The following is a 13,587-nucleotide window of genomic DNA, read 5'->3' as shown; positions in this document are numbered from 1 at the left end:
TACTCAGGAGACAAAAGCAGGTGGATCTCTGAATTTGAGACCAGCCTGGTCTATATAGTGAGTTCCATGCTAGCCAGGTCTATATAGTGAAACTTTCTTTCTTTCTTTCTTTCTTTCTTTCTTTCTTTCTTTCTTTCTTTCTTTCTTTTTAAAAATTAGACAGGTGCCAGGGGAAATGGCACAGTAGGTAAAGCACCTGCCCGGCAAGTGTGGAGGGCCTGAGTTCAAGTTTCCAGAATCACATAAAATCAGCTGTGTCAGCAAGTATCTGTCATCTTCGAGCTCCTATGGGGAAATAGGAGTCAAAGAGGGTAAAGTCCCCAGAAGCTCCAGGGCCAGGTAGCCTATGCGAGAAGGAGAAAGAGGAAGATATGGGGGAGGGGGGAAGAGAAACCTTATTTCAGACAAGGTGGAAGGGGAGGACAGACAGCCAAGTTTGTCCTCTTGAGCCCCACCATGCATGTACCATGGCACTCAAATACACAGGTGTACACATACATGCACACATACACAAACACATGCATATTTTAAAAAAGAGAAGGGGGAGGGAGGGAGGGACGAGAGGAAGACAGAAGGGAAAGAAGGGAAGTGGGCAGGAATTAGTTCTCTGTGGGCAGTAAAGAGAAAATGGCCCCTGGTAAAAGGTGAGAACCAAAACAGCACATAGAGTTTAGTTAACGTCAGGCCAGCGAAACACTAGCCAAAGTCAACAGATACAAATCACAGACGGACAGGGGGGCTTCGACGTGTGGTCCTCCCTGAACTGAACAAGCAGTACATGGACAGTTCCCGATTGTCTACCTAGTGAGCCTAGGAGCGTGCCAAGGGCAGGTGGACCCCTACTGCCTGGCCTGTGATAAAGCCCAAGGAAATAACCAGTCCTTAGAAATTACCTCAGTCTTTCCAGTTTCTTCTGGAGGCCCTAGAAAAAGCCCCTACAAAGTGACTCTGTAGCTTTCTCCTCTCTTGCAACCCCTCCTAATCTTAGGAGTGTCTCTCATATCCCCCTCCCCCTTGCTTTCTCATTTTCCTCAATATTCCTTAATAAACTTTGTTTACTTTGTTTTGCTTATTCCCATGAGCCCTAGTATTTAATCATCATTGGCCTCAGACTGAGACCAGAAGCTCAAGAGCCATTGTTTCAGGGCTGGCCATGGTGGTGCCCAGCTCTAATCCCAGCATTTGGCAGGCGGATCTCTGAGAGTTTGGGGAAGAAAGGACATTCCTGTATTCAGCAATCTGCATTATGTATTTGTAGGGCAGGCGTTTGCATCCCAACTTTGCAAGCTCATCAGTTCTTTCTGGCTGTGTCTTGGGGTGAATTCCAAGTTACCCCTTGCATTCATCGTCTGCAAAGTTACCTTGACTTTGATGTGGGGCTCAAGTGAGTTAAATCACGAAATGCTTTGGAAATGGTCTGGAGTGTGGTGAGCCCTGGGCTGTGACGGTGGAGCCCTAAGAGTCCCAGTTCCCGGGCTCTCCTGGCATCCCAGCTTCCCAAATCAATTTTAGCACTAAAACTGCACCAACGTGTTGCAACTGGTTCCCTGTCGCCCCATGTCCTTGGCTATCTGGAAGACAAAAGTGCTTCTCTGCTTGGCCAAACAGAGGTGGAACGAATCTTGCTCCCTCTTGAGCACATGCACCTGATGTCCTAGTTTGTCACAAGTAAAGCAAATGGGGAAGAAGTTACAGTCCATCACTGTGAGAAGTCAGGGCAGGACTGAAACAGAAACCACAAGGAAGGAGAAACACCGCTTACACCTTGCCTAGGAATGGCATCTCCCACAGGGGGTTGGAGCCTCCTCTATCAATTAACAACCAAGGAAATTCCCTACAGACATGCCCAAAGGGCAATCTGATGGAGAGAATTCCTCAACTGAGGTTCCATCTACCCAGGTTTTATAATAAACTAACCAGGACACCTATCTTGCCTTCTGAGCAGCCCAGCAAGAAAGTGAAGGTCTAGGGAATGTGGCTCAGTTGGTTGAGTGCCTGACAAGCATGTGTAAAGCCCTGAGTTCAATACTCAGTATCTCATAAAATTGGGCACGATGGTGCAGGCCTGCAATCCCAGCTTGGCGGGAGTGAAAGGCAGGCAGATCAGCAGTTCAAGGTCATCCTTGACTGCTTAGGAGTTTGAGACTGGCCTAGCCTATATGAGACCTTTTCTCAAAAGAGCAAAAGCAAAAGGTTGGTAAGATAGCTCAGTAGTTAAGCATATATTGCTCTTGCATAGGACCAGAGTTCAATTTCCAGTACCCATATTGAGCTGTTCACAATTACCAGAAGAGTATTTCAAGCTAGAGGAAATGGCTATACAATGGAAGAGAACTGTGAAGTTGTGAAGTTGTGAATATAATTTGTCCCACAGGATAGCCTTGACCCTTTTAGGGCCTTTCTCTGTTTCTGGAATTTTTTCCTTTCTTTTCTTTTGAGATAGTCTCAAGTAGCTGAAGCAGGCCTCAAAACTTGCTGTGTAGCTGGGGGTGACCTTGAACTCCGGATCCTCCTGCCTCTCCCTCCAAAGTACTGACATAAACCACCACTCTCCGTTTTATTCGAAGCTGGAAATTGAACCCAGGACATGATGCATGCTGACCAGCACTGTACCTGCTGAGCTCCATCCAAAGACCTATTTCCTGCTTTGGGTGCAGGATGTTAATACCAGGGTGATGTGGTATGTCTTTCTGTATGCTGTGAATATGTTTTAGTACCATTGGTTTATAAAGAAGCTGATTTGACCAATAGCCAGACAGAATAGAACCAAGCAGGAAATTCAAACAGATATAGGGAGAAAAAGGGTGGAGCCAGAAAGATGCCAGCAGCCGCTGGAGAAGCAAGATGTGATATAACAAGTCATGAGGCTCATGGTAAAATATAGGATAATAGAAATAGGTTAAGTTGTAAGATCTAGTTAATAACAAGCTTGAGCTAATAGACCAAAGAGTTTGTAATTAATATTAAGCCTCGGAGTGGTTTTTCAGGAGCTGGTGGGTAGAAGAGAAACCTCCAGGTACACCAGGGCCTCCTGTATACTAGATAAGTAGTCCACTGACTTACATCTCCAGCCATTTCTAATTTTTTAGAAGATAGTTTGCAGTAGCCACTAAAACATTTCAAACATCCCTTTAAGGAGTTTTGCATAAGGCACATTTTGTAACACCTAACCGGATGGAAGGTAGCTGGTGATGCAGCTCAGTGGTAAAGTGTTTGCCCAGCATTCCAAAGGCCCGGATTCAGTGTGCCGCAGCACCACAAACCAAAACCCGGAGACAGGGTCTAGGGAGATGGCTCAGCACTCAAGGCACTCACCGGGCAAGAGTAAGCTTAAATAGGAGTTCAAGTTTGGACCTCCAGGCCAGGTAAACAGCCAGGTGGGTGTGGTTCCTGTGATTCCAGCCTCAGAGGATGGAGATGGGATCCTCAGAGCAAGCTGCCACACGGGTGTGTGTGTGTGTGTGTGTGTGTGTGTGTGTGCGCGCGCGCGCTGGTATATAACTCATCTGGTAGAGTGCTTGTCTTGCATGTATAAAATTCTGCATTCAACCCGCAGCACCCCATAAAACTAGGCATAGAGACACAGGCCTGAAATCTAGCATGGGGATATGAAAATTTCATGTTTTTGTGAGTGTGTCTGTGTGTGTTTGAGGCAGGTTCCAAACAGGAGCTGGTCTCAAACTATTGGTTGGGGCCGGCCTTGAATTCCTGTTCATCCTGCCCTCACCTCCTGGTGCTCGGATTACAGACATGCACCATCACTCCAAATTTTAAATATTTATATTGTTTGTTTGACCACTTGAGTTCTTGGCATTGTGCTGGATCCCTGGAAATAGCAAGTATAGCAAAGGTTGAATGATTAAAGACTAGTTTGGAGATCAATGTGGCATAAAATATAAATTCATATAAATTTAAGCCTATTGATCCTATTTGCAGAATTTTTTGTACAGAAATAAGACCACCAGTTGTGCATTAAATATTGAAAATATATTTTGTTTGTAGAGGCATAAGTTAAGAAGCCATAGGAAGTCCTTCAGCAAAGGAAGGGTTGAGTTATTGTGGTTTATCTGCACCATGGGGCCTGACGCAGCTGTTATAGAACAAGTTATAGCCAATGCTTGGGTGCAAGCCAATTAGTACTAGAGTGACTGGGACAGGAAGAATGCCAGTTCAAGACTTGTAAAATTTAGTGACTTAATCTCAAAAATGAGAGGACACAGACTGGGAGAAGCCATATGAGAGCCTAGCCTATCATCATCAGAGAGGCTCCGTCCAGCAACTGATGGAGACAGATCAGAGACACGGTAGAGCTCTGTGAATCCTTCAGAAGAAGGGGAGGAAGGGTTCTAGAAGCCAGAGGAGTCAAGGACACCACAAGAAAACCCACAGAATCAACTAATCTGGGCTCATAGGGGCTCACAGAGACTGAACCAACAATCAGGGAGCCTCCATGGGACTGACTGAGACCCTCTACATGTATGTGACAGTTATGTAGCTTGGTGTTCTTGTGGGACTCCTAACCGTGGGAAGTCTCTGACATTTTTGCCTACTTTTGGGAACTTTTTCCTCCTACTAGGTTGCCTCGTTCAACCTTAATATGAGGGGAGGTGTCTAGTCTTATTGCAACCTGATATGCCATGTTTGGTTGACATCCCTGGGAAGCCTGCCCTTGTCTGAAGGGAAACAGAGGAGGAGTGGATGGGGGAAGGGACTGGGAGGAGAAGAGGGAGGGGAAATTGCAGTCAGGATGTAATATATGAGAGAATGAATTAAAAAATAACAATTGCACAAATAGAGGCAACTATTTCAATTAAAATTCTAAATGATGTTTTTTAAACTTGGAATTTAAAAACTGAAAAATAAAGAGGCAGAAAAGAGAAAAAAAAGTGAAAGGGAGGGCTGGACATGACACTGCACGCCTTTAGTTCCAGCCCTTGGGAGGCGGAGAGGTCAATCTCTGTGAGTTTGAGGCCAGCCTGGTCTACACTGTGAGCCCTTATCTTTAAAAATAATATTAACCAATTAATAGCTAGTTAGTACTGATACTGTAGAGTGCTGCACCCTCACCGGAGTGAAAGTTCTAAACACAATGATGATGGGGGAGGGTGTTCGCCATTGAGTGAGAAAAAGAAAACATTGCTCCTGGGTGATGAATGGCAAAAGTTAACTTCTTCAGAAATCTCTGGGCTGCAGAATCCTTCCAGGCAGGCGTTATACATCTGGGGAATTCATAAGTTGACTCCAAGTGTTGGCTTTTTCTTTTTTCCATTTTCATGTTTGTGTGTGTATGTGTGCGTGTGGTATGCATGTGTGTATGTATGTTTGCATGCATGTGGGTACACATGTGTCCAGGTACATATACATGTAGAAGCCTGAATTTAATGATATGAAAGTGGGAAGGTTAGGAAATCAAGAAAATCAAGGTCATCCTCAACTGCATAGCAAGTTCAAGGCCAAGCTGGGCAATGTGAGTCTTCCCTCAAAGATAAAACCGCAGGCTGGCAAGATAGTTCAGTAGGTAAAGCACTTGCCACCAGCACTGTCAGCCTAAATTCACTGCCCCAGGGCCTACAGAATGGGGAGAGAACAGGCTTCTGAAAGCTGTCCTCTGACTTTCATATGTATGCTGTGAGCTGCACATGCACACGCACACACACACACACACACACACACACTCACACACACATAAATACAAACAAGTATAAAATGTTAACTTTAAAAAACAAAACAAGAAGCTGGAGAGATGGTTCACAGGTTAAAAGCACTGGCTGCTCTTCCAGAGGACCTGAGTTCAATTCCCAGCAACTGCATGGTGGCTCACAGACATCTATAGTGGAATCTGATGCCCTCTCCTGGAATAAAGGAGTGCATGCAGCTAGAGCACTCATACAGTTAAAATAAATAAATAAAATCTTTTTAAAAAATGAGGGCTGGAGAGATGGCTCAGTGGTTAAGAACACTAGGCAATGGTGGTGTAAGTCTTTAACTCCAGCACTAGGGAGGCAGAGGCAGGAGGATCTCTGTGAGTTTAAGGGCAGCCTGGTCTACAAGAGCTAGTTCCAGGAAAGACTCCAAAGCTACAGAGAAACTGAGTCTTGAAAAAACAAACAAACAAACAAAAAGCAAAAACCACTGACTACTTTTCCAGAGGTCCTCAGTTCAATTCCCAGCAACCACATGATGGCTCACAACCATCTGTAATGAGGTCTGGTGCCCTCTTCTGACATGCAGGCATACATACAGACAGAACACTGTATACATAATAAAAAAAACTTTTAAAAAGTTTAAAGCAAAACAAAACAAAAATAGCCAGGGTTGGTGGCACACACCTTTGAATCAAGCACCTAGGAGGCAGAAACAGGTGGATCTCTGAGAATTCAAGGCTAGCCTGGTCTTCATACTGAGTTCTAGGACAGTCCAGCTTACATAGGAAACCCTGTCTCAAAAATCAACAAAGCAAACAAAAACAAAAAAAGTAGTGGTGCACACCTTTAATCCCAATAGTTGGGAGGCAGAAGCAGACAGATGTCTGGATCTCTAGAAGTTCAAGGATAGCCTGGTCTACAAAATGAGTTCTAGGACATTCACAGCTACACAGTGAGACTCTGTCTCAGAGGGGCAGAGAGAGAGAGAGAGGGAGAGGGAGAGAGAGATGAGAGGAGAGGAGAGGAGAGGAGAGGAGAAAAGGAAACAAATGCACACAATATTGTGTGTATAGATGTTTTACCTATATGTATGTTTGTACACCGTATGTGTGCAGTGCTCACAGATCCTCTGGAACTGGTGTTGCAAGTTGTCATGCGGGTCTTAGGAACCAAGCTCCTGTCCTTTGCAAAAGCAACAAGTGCTCTTGACTCTGAGCCATCTCTCAGCATCCAAAGTTATATATTTGTAATGGTGAGTACCACACACCTGTAACCTGAACACCTGGGACGCTGAAGCAAGCCACTGGTCCACATGGGTTACAGAAGGAGACCCTGTTCTGTTTCAAACACAGTAACTAATTGAGACTTGGCTATCCAACTGTTTCCACCCCAGTTCCTCCCCCGACTCCCCACTTATCTGCAATAGGGACTCTCCTCTCTGAATGCACTGAGCACTGATAAGTCAATGAGGTGTGTGTCAGGAAGAGAGCATGATGCCAGTAACTGGACGTTATACATCACTGAGCTTTGCTTGGCTACCTCCCTTAAGTCGAGAGCAGGTTCCTTCCACCGGATGGAGGGATTCCCTCGCTGAGATTTAGAGCCGCTGGGGAGCTGAGAACTGGGGAGATAGTTGCAGAGTCCCTTGCCACCCTTTCCCCCAACATTCCCCTTTCCTGTTTTCTTTCTTCACTGTCCTTTTTACAATGGTCCCACCCCACCTCCGCACCCCCAAGAGGAGTCATCTCCTTCCGAAGGCCACATGCTTGGTGATAACCATGATGCTTTATGGAGCTAAAGCCAACAAGCCCACAGCCCACACCATAGGCTTCAAGTGGAGCATAGCCTATGGAGTGTCTGAAGGCACCCTGGAGGAGCCCCTCCCCTTTTCCCCCTGCCAGGCTTCCTCAGCTCCAGCCCACACCTGCTCCTCTTTCACTGCCCCTCCTCCCATGCTGCACCTGACCAAGAGCAAAGAGCAAACAAGATTGTTTGTTCCTCCCTCCCTGGAATGCTCTGGCAAATGAGGTGCTGTGTTGACTCACATACACTTAGGCAGTTTCCAAGGGTCTTCTAACTTCTTCTTATGTGTGCTGCTTTTAAGACCCTCTGAAGTTCTATGCTCTTTAATTAGACTGAAGTTAACAAACATGTATTTGTTTGAGCTCTTTTTTGTGAGTTGGATTTTACGAGGGGTACAAAGAGCTACGGGTGTGTATGTGTTACCTTTCCTGCCTTGGGAACTACCGGTCTCATGGTGGGGTGGGAGATGAGACAGAGAGACCTGTCTACAACTTGCTAATGCAGTTGCCAAGCTAGGGGCAGAGTCTATTGGAGGATGAAAGGCAGAGAGGTTAGGGAAACTTATTTTATTATTATTAACTCTTCTTTTTCAGCACTGGGGAATAGAACATGGAGTCTCAGTGAATGCTAGGCTAGCTTTCTGTCATTGAACACACTTTTTACTTGCAGACAGCCTAAAGTGTAGATTGGCCTTGAACTCACTCTATAGCCTAGACAGGCCCTTGACCTCTTGATGCTCCTGCCTCAGTCTTCCAAGTAGCTGAGCCAACAGGCCCACACCATCAGAGATGTGGAAAGGCTTCCCAGAGACTTCCCTCTGGAGTTAAGTCCAAAGCGAGCAAAGTCCACCAAAGTACCAGAGTCTGGGTGAGACCCAGCAGAGGAAGAATTCTGCAGAAGGAAGAAGAGCTGGTCTGCACTTTGGAGACTTTAAGAGTGAGTAAGACAAAGGAGGATTGGACAGATAGGAGGGCAAGGATGTAGCCCAGGCTGTCCTTGCCCTTGCTATGTAGACTTTTAATTGGACGACTTTGAATTCCCAGCCTCCTGCCTCAGTCTCCCAGGTGCTGTGCTCAGAAACACATGCCACAGTGCCAGGCTTGAGACAGTCTATGTCCTAGCCACTTGGAACACCCTGGTGCTGGGATTTGGCAGCAAATGAAAGCCCTTTGGTGTGTTGAAAAGGACACTGAGGATTCACCAAGGGAGGACACTGCTTCAAAGGCAAATCTTGGTTCAGCTCTGAACATCCAGGTCACTCTTCCGGGCAGCCGCAGGACAACACAAGACCTGGTCAGCTCCTCACCCGGTCTTTATCCACGGGCCATGTGGAGCTCAGTGCAGATATGCTAAGTTTCAGTTCTCTTTCTCTCCTCCCCCCCACTCAGTTTCTGAAGAAAGAGACTAGAAAGAGGGATGCCCCTGAACCTGTTATCTCTGCAAGCACCACAAGGTGTGCAGGTATTCCCCAGCCCCCAGCCCTCTATCATTTCACATGTAGAAAATAGAAGCTGAATAACTAAATGACTGATTTTGTGACCTGGTATCATAGTTCAGACTGGCTTTGAACTTTGAGAATGATCTCAAACTTCTATCTCCAATTCCCAAGTGCTAGGATTAAAGGTATGCCTCATCATGCCCCGTTCATGCAGAGCTGGCATTGAAGGTGTGCACCACTATGTACTGTTCATGCAGTGTTAAGATTGAACCCAGGGCTCTGTGCATGCCAGGCAGTAGTCTGATTGAGCTACATCTCCAGCCCCATGACTTCTTTCATAGCTAGAAATGTCAATCTAGATTTGTCCAACTCTAATTTCAATAAATTCTAGCGATGTGACTCACTTGCTTCATATTTTTGAGACCCTGGATTGGATGCCCAGCACTAAGGGGGAAAAAAGCATGGTGGCTTATATGTGAAATCCAGTACAAGGAAATGCCATGGCAAGAGGATGACCTAGAGGGCTGATGTGATGGCTCAGTGGGTTAATTATCCAAGGACAAACATAGTGAGAGGAGAGAACTGACTCTCTCAATTTGTTCTCTTATTTCCACACGTGCATTGACCTACACATGCCCACACATACAATCACTTAAAATACAATGTAATTAAAAGTTAAAAATAAAGGCATTATGGCACATGCCTTTAATTCCAGCACGCAGGAGGCAGATCTCTGTGAGTTTGAGGACAGCTTGGTCTACACAGCAAGTTCCAGACCAGTCAGTACTACTTAGTGGGACTATGTCTCCAACCAACCAACCAACCAACCAACCAACCAACCAACCAACCAATAAAAACCAATAGTAACAACAACAACAACAACAACAACAACAAAGACAAAAAAACCCATTTTTTAAAAAGTAATACCTATCTTCAATCTAGCACTTAGGAGGAGAAGTCAACCTGGTTACTGAGGGTCTGTCTAAAACAAACAAACAAAAACCAGGGGCTGGAGAGATTGCTCAGTGTTTAGGATGGAGAACTGCTGCTCTTGCCAAGAGGTAGACCAGATGGCTCTAGGCCATCCAATGCCCCAGGTATCCTCAAGTCTTTTATATCTCTCTCTTAAGAGAAAATCTTAAAACAACAAACAAAGAACAACAACAAAAAAACAAACTAAAAATTTGAACTTGAACTGTGTTGATTCCTCTGTACTCACAACCCTTATAGGGAAAGGTGATTTTTTTTCTTTAGAGATTGCGAGATGGGGTTAATAAAAGTTGGGGTGGGGTGTAAATCTCCTTCATGGCTATTTTTTCTTTCTATTTTTGAACAGTATCCATGTAGCCCAGGTTGACTTTTAACTCTCAGCAATCTTTCTGCCTTTGCCGCAGGAGAGCTGGGACACCAGGTATGTGCTACCAAATTTCCTAACTCTCTTTTCTTTCCAAAAGATCACACAGTGGCACCCAGGTTGGTGCCATGTAGACCAAGCTAACCTACAGAGTACTGTCTGCCTCTGTCTCCCAAGTGATACAATTACAGGAATGTGCCACCATGTCCCGTTCTAATGACTCTTTTTTAAAAAGGTCCTGCTGGTCATGGTGGAGCTGATCTTGAATCCCAGTACTTGAAGGCAGAGGCAGAGACATCAGGGTCTCTGTGGGTTTTAGGTCAGGCAGAGCTAAACAGTGAGACCTCCTGTAACCTTAGTGCTTCAGAGGCTGAGGCAAGAAGGTTGCTTCTAGTGCCACACAAGGAGACCCCATCTCAACACTGCCCTTGTCATTGTTGTCTGCTCTGAGGATGAGAAGCACCATTGAAATGACAGCAAGAATTGAGTTCCGATGCCTTGTAAGCCCAGGGGGTCAGAGAGGAGAGAGTGTGATCAACCACCTAGAAGTGTCTGTTCTCAAAGGAAAGAGAAACAGATGCTGCCGATGGTGTGCCCTGCAGATGCCAGGTGCATCTGCACCAGGGGACAAGGACATCAATAGTCCCTGGACTATTGATGAGCTCGGATGTTCTCTCAAGCCATGGGGCTTTTCAAGCTCTTCTGGGGTGCTGAGCCTAAGGGGGCAGGCTGTGAGGGCTTTGGGGGGAGGGGTGCTGGAGGTCCTGGGAAAGGCCAGGTGCAAAGCCCGGCCTGGCCTGCTGGGGGTCTCCTAGCGGGATGGTGGCTTGGCTGGCTGTTTGCTCAGCGCAGTCCTTTGAGGAAGTTTGTGTCCAGACTGATTTGTTTGCTGTTCACACTTGCACAAAGGGCTGCCCCTTGGGGTGGCCTAGGAAGGGGTATAGCCTGCACTCAGAGTCCCCCAGCATCCAGAGAGTAGCCTGGAAAAGTCACTTTCTCCAAGCTACTGGAGGAAGAAGAGAAGGTTGAGTTCGGTTGGAAGCTGTAAGAGAGGTGTGGGGTTCAGCCTGTCCCCTCCTTTCCTGGAAGGAACATGGGTCTCATCCTGTGAGAATCCTGGGGAGAAGGGTTTGGGCTTTGCAGGGACCACGCAGCAAGGAACAAATGATCTAATCCTGATGTCCCACTTGAGAGCCTCTGACTTGATTGGTCTAACCTATAGCTATGTTTGGAGGTCAGGGAGGCAAACTGTTTCCCAATCCTTGACAGAAACATGAACCAGTGGGACTGTGTCCCTACCTACTCAACAGTTTTAGCTTGGGCCCTTAAGATCCTTCTTTATTTACTTATCTAGTACATGTATGCATGTGTGTGTGCATGTGCCCGTGGAAGCAAGAGGCGTCTTCCCCAATCACTCTCCACTGTTTTGTTTTGGTTTTGAGACAAGGTCTCACTAGGAAGCCCTGGCTGGCTTAGAACTTGTATAGACCAGGTTGTCCTTGAACTCACAGAAATCCATCTGCCTTCCAAATGCTGGGCTTACAAGCCTTCAACACCATACTCTGCTTTCCTCCTTGTGTTTTGAGGCAGGATCTCTCACTGAGATGTATTTTTATCTCCCAAGGCCAGCAGTGCTGGCGCACAGCATGGAACCAGGCTTTTTCACATGGGTTCTGGGCAGATGAGCTCAGGCATGATTTGTTTATGTCAACAGAGTGTGGAATCAGTGGTGTGCTATAACTTCTGAGGCTAGGCGTTATGATCTGGAGCCTTCCCTCACTGCTGCAATGTTTGTCTTTGGGTCTAGTGGTTCTGTGAAGATCCTGAAAAAAAGACAGAGAGGAAGACAGACTGGGGCAGGGGGAACGGGGGCGGGAGAAGAGACTGAAGTCCAGTTAAGATAATTTCTTTGGTTAAAAGTATTGGTTGTTCTTCCTCAGGTCCTGAGTTCAATTTTCAGCAACCACATGGTGGTTCACAACCATCTGTTATAAGATATGGTGCCCTTTCTGTCATGCAGACATACATGCAAGCAGAACACTGTGCACATAATAAATAAATAAATCATTTTTTTAAAAAAAGATAATTTTGGGGAGGTTGGAGAAATAGATAATTTAGTGGTTCAGATCACTTAACCACTTCTTCCAAAGGACCCAGGTTCAACTCCCAGAACCACATGACAGTTCACAACTCTGTGTAATTCCAGTTCCAGGGAATCTAGCATCCTTACATAGACATATATACAAGCAAAACTCCAGTGTACAAAAAAATAAATATAATCTTTTTTTAAAAATATAATTTCTTTTTGTGTATGAGTGTTTTGCCTACAAGCATGCCTGTGCACATGTGTGTGTGTGTCTGGTGCCTACAGAGGCCAGAAGTGGGCATCTGATTTCCTGGAATTGTAATTACAGACAATCGTAAGCAACCTTGTAAGTCCTGGGAATTGAACCCAGGTCTCCAATTCAAGGTTAGTGCTCTTTACCATTGAGTCATCTCTCCAGTCCCAGTTGGATTATATTTTCTGGAGAAATGTCTACTCATCCTAGATCAGCCACCTATGACAAACCAAAGCAGCAGCTCCATCCATGTCCAGCTTGGTGAACCAATGAGTTCATCAGACTTACACATATCTGAGGGCATGGGTGATCCCAATCACTGTATCACCCCAGTGTGTGCAAAGAACCCCCCAAAAGCTGAATAGATGTGGTCCCTCTGCAGTCTGTTCACCACCTCAGCAGCTTCTGAGACCACAGACTGCTGGGGTAGATTGCCTCTGTCACTGGGGACCAGGAAGGGGTGTGTGGCTGAAATCTCAGGTGGAGCCTAAGGACCGCCTGAGGCTCTGCCTTACAGTGAGGGCATGTTAACGGGCTTGATCTTGTGAAGGATTCAAGCTGGTAATCACTGCTGCTCTGCTTTCATGACTACAATAGTCATGTCCTTCCCAGACAACAGCATGGACCCATTGCCAAGGCCACCCAGCCAGGACCCTAGGTTTATGAATGTAGTTATTATCCTAGACAGTCTAGTTCTAGTTACTAGAACTAGACCAACTACAAAACTTGTGGGAGACAGTGCACAATGAAAATGGGGAATTGTGGTTTTAAAAAATCATTTAGGATTCAAGACAGCAATGGTAGAGCATTGATTGAACCTCAAGCTCCCTCCAAGCTTGGGCCTGTGCACCTTCAAGGTACACATCAGAAAAATCCACTTTTTGCAACCTTGTAAGACCGGCCCTGGACTAGGGCTGTCGTTCAGTTGGTATGGTGCTTGCCTTAGCATGTCCAGACCCTGGGTTTGAATCCCAGCAATGCATTGACCAACTGGGGTTGGTGGCACTC

Source organism: Myodes glareolus, chromosome 6 (assembly GCF_982192425.1).
Source record: "Myodes glareolus chromosome 6, mMyoGla1.1, whole genome shotgun sequence".
NCBI lineage: Eukaryota > Metazoa > Chordata > Mammalia > Rodentia > Cricetidae > Myodes > Myodes glareolus.
Note: the sequence above shows the minus strand (reverse complement) of the source record.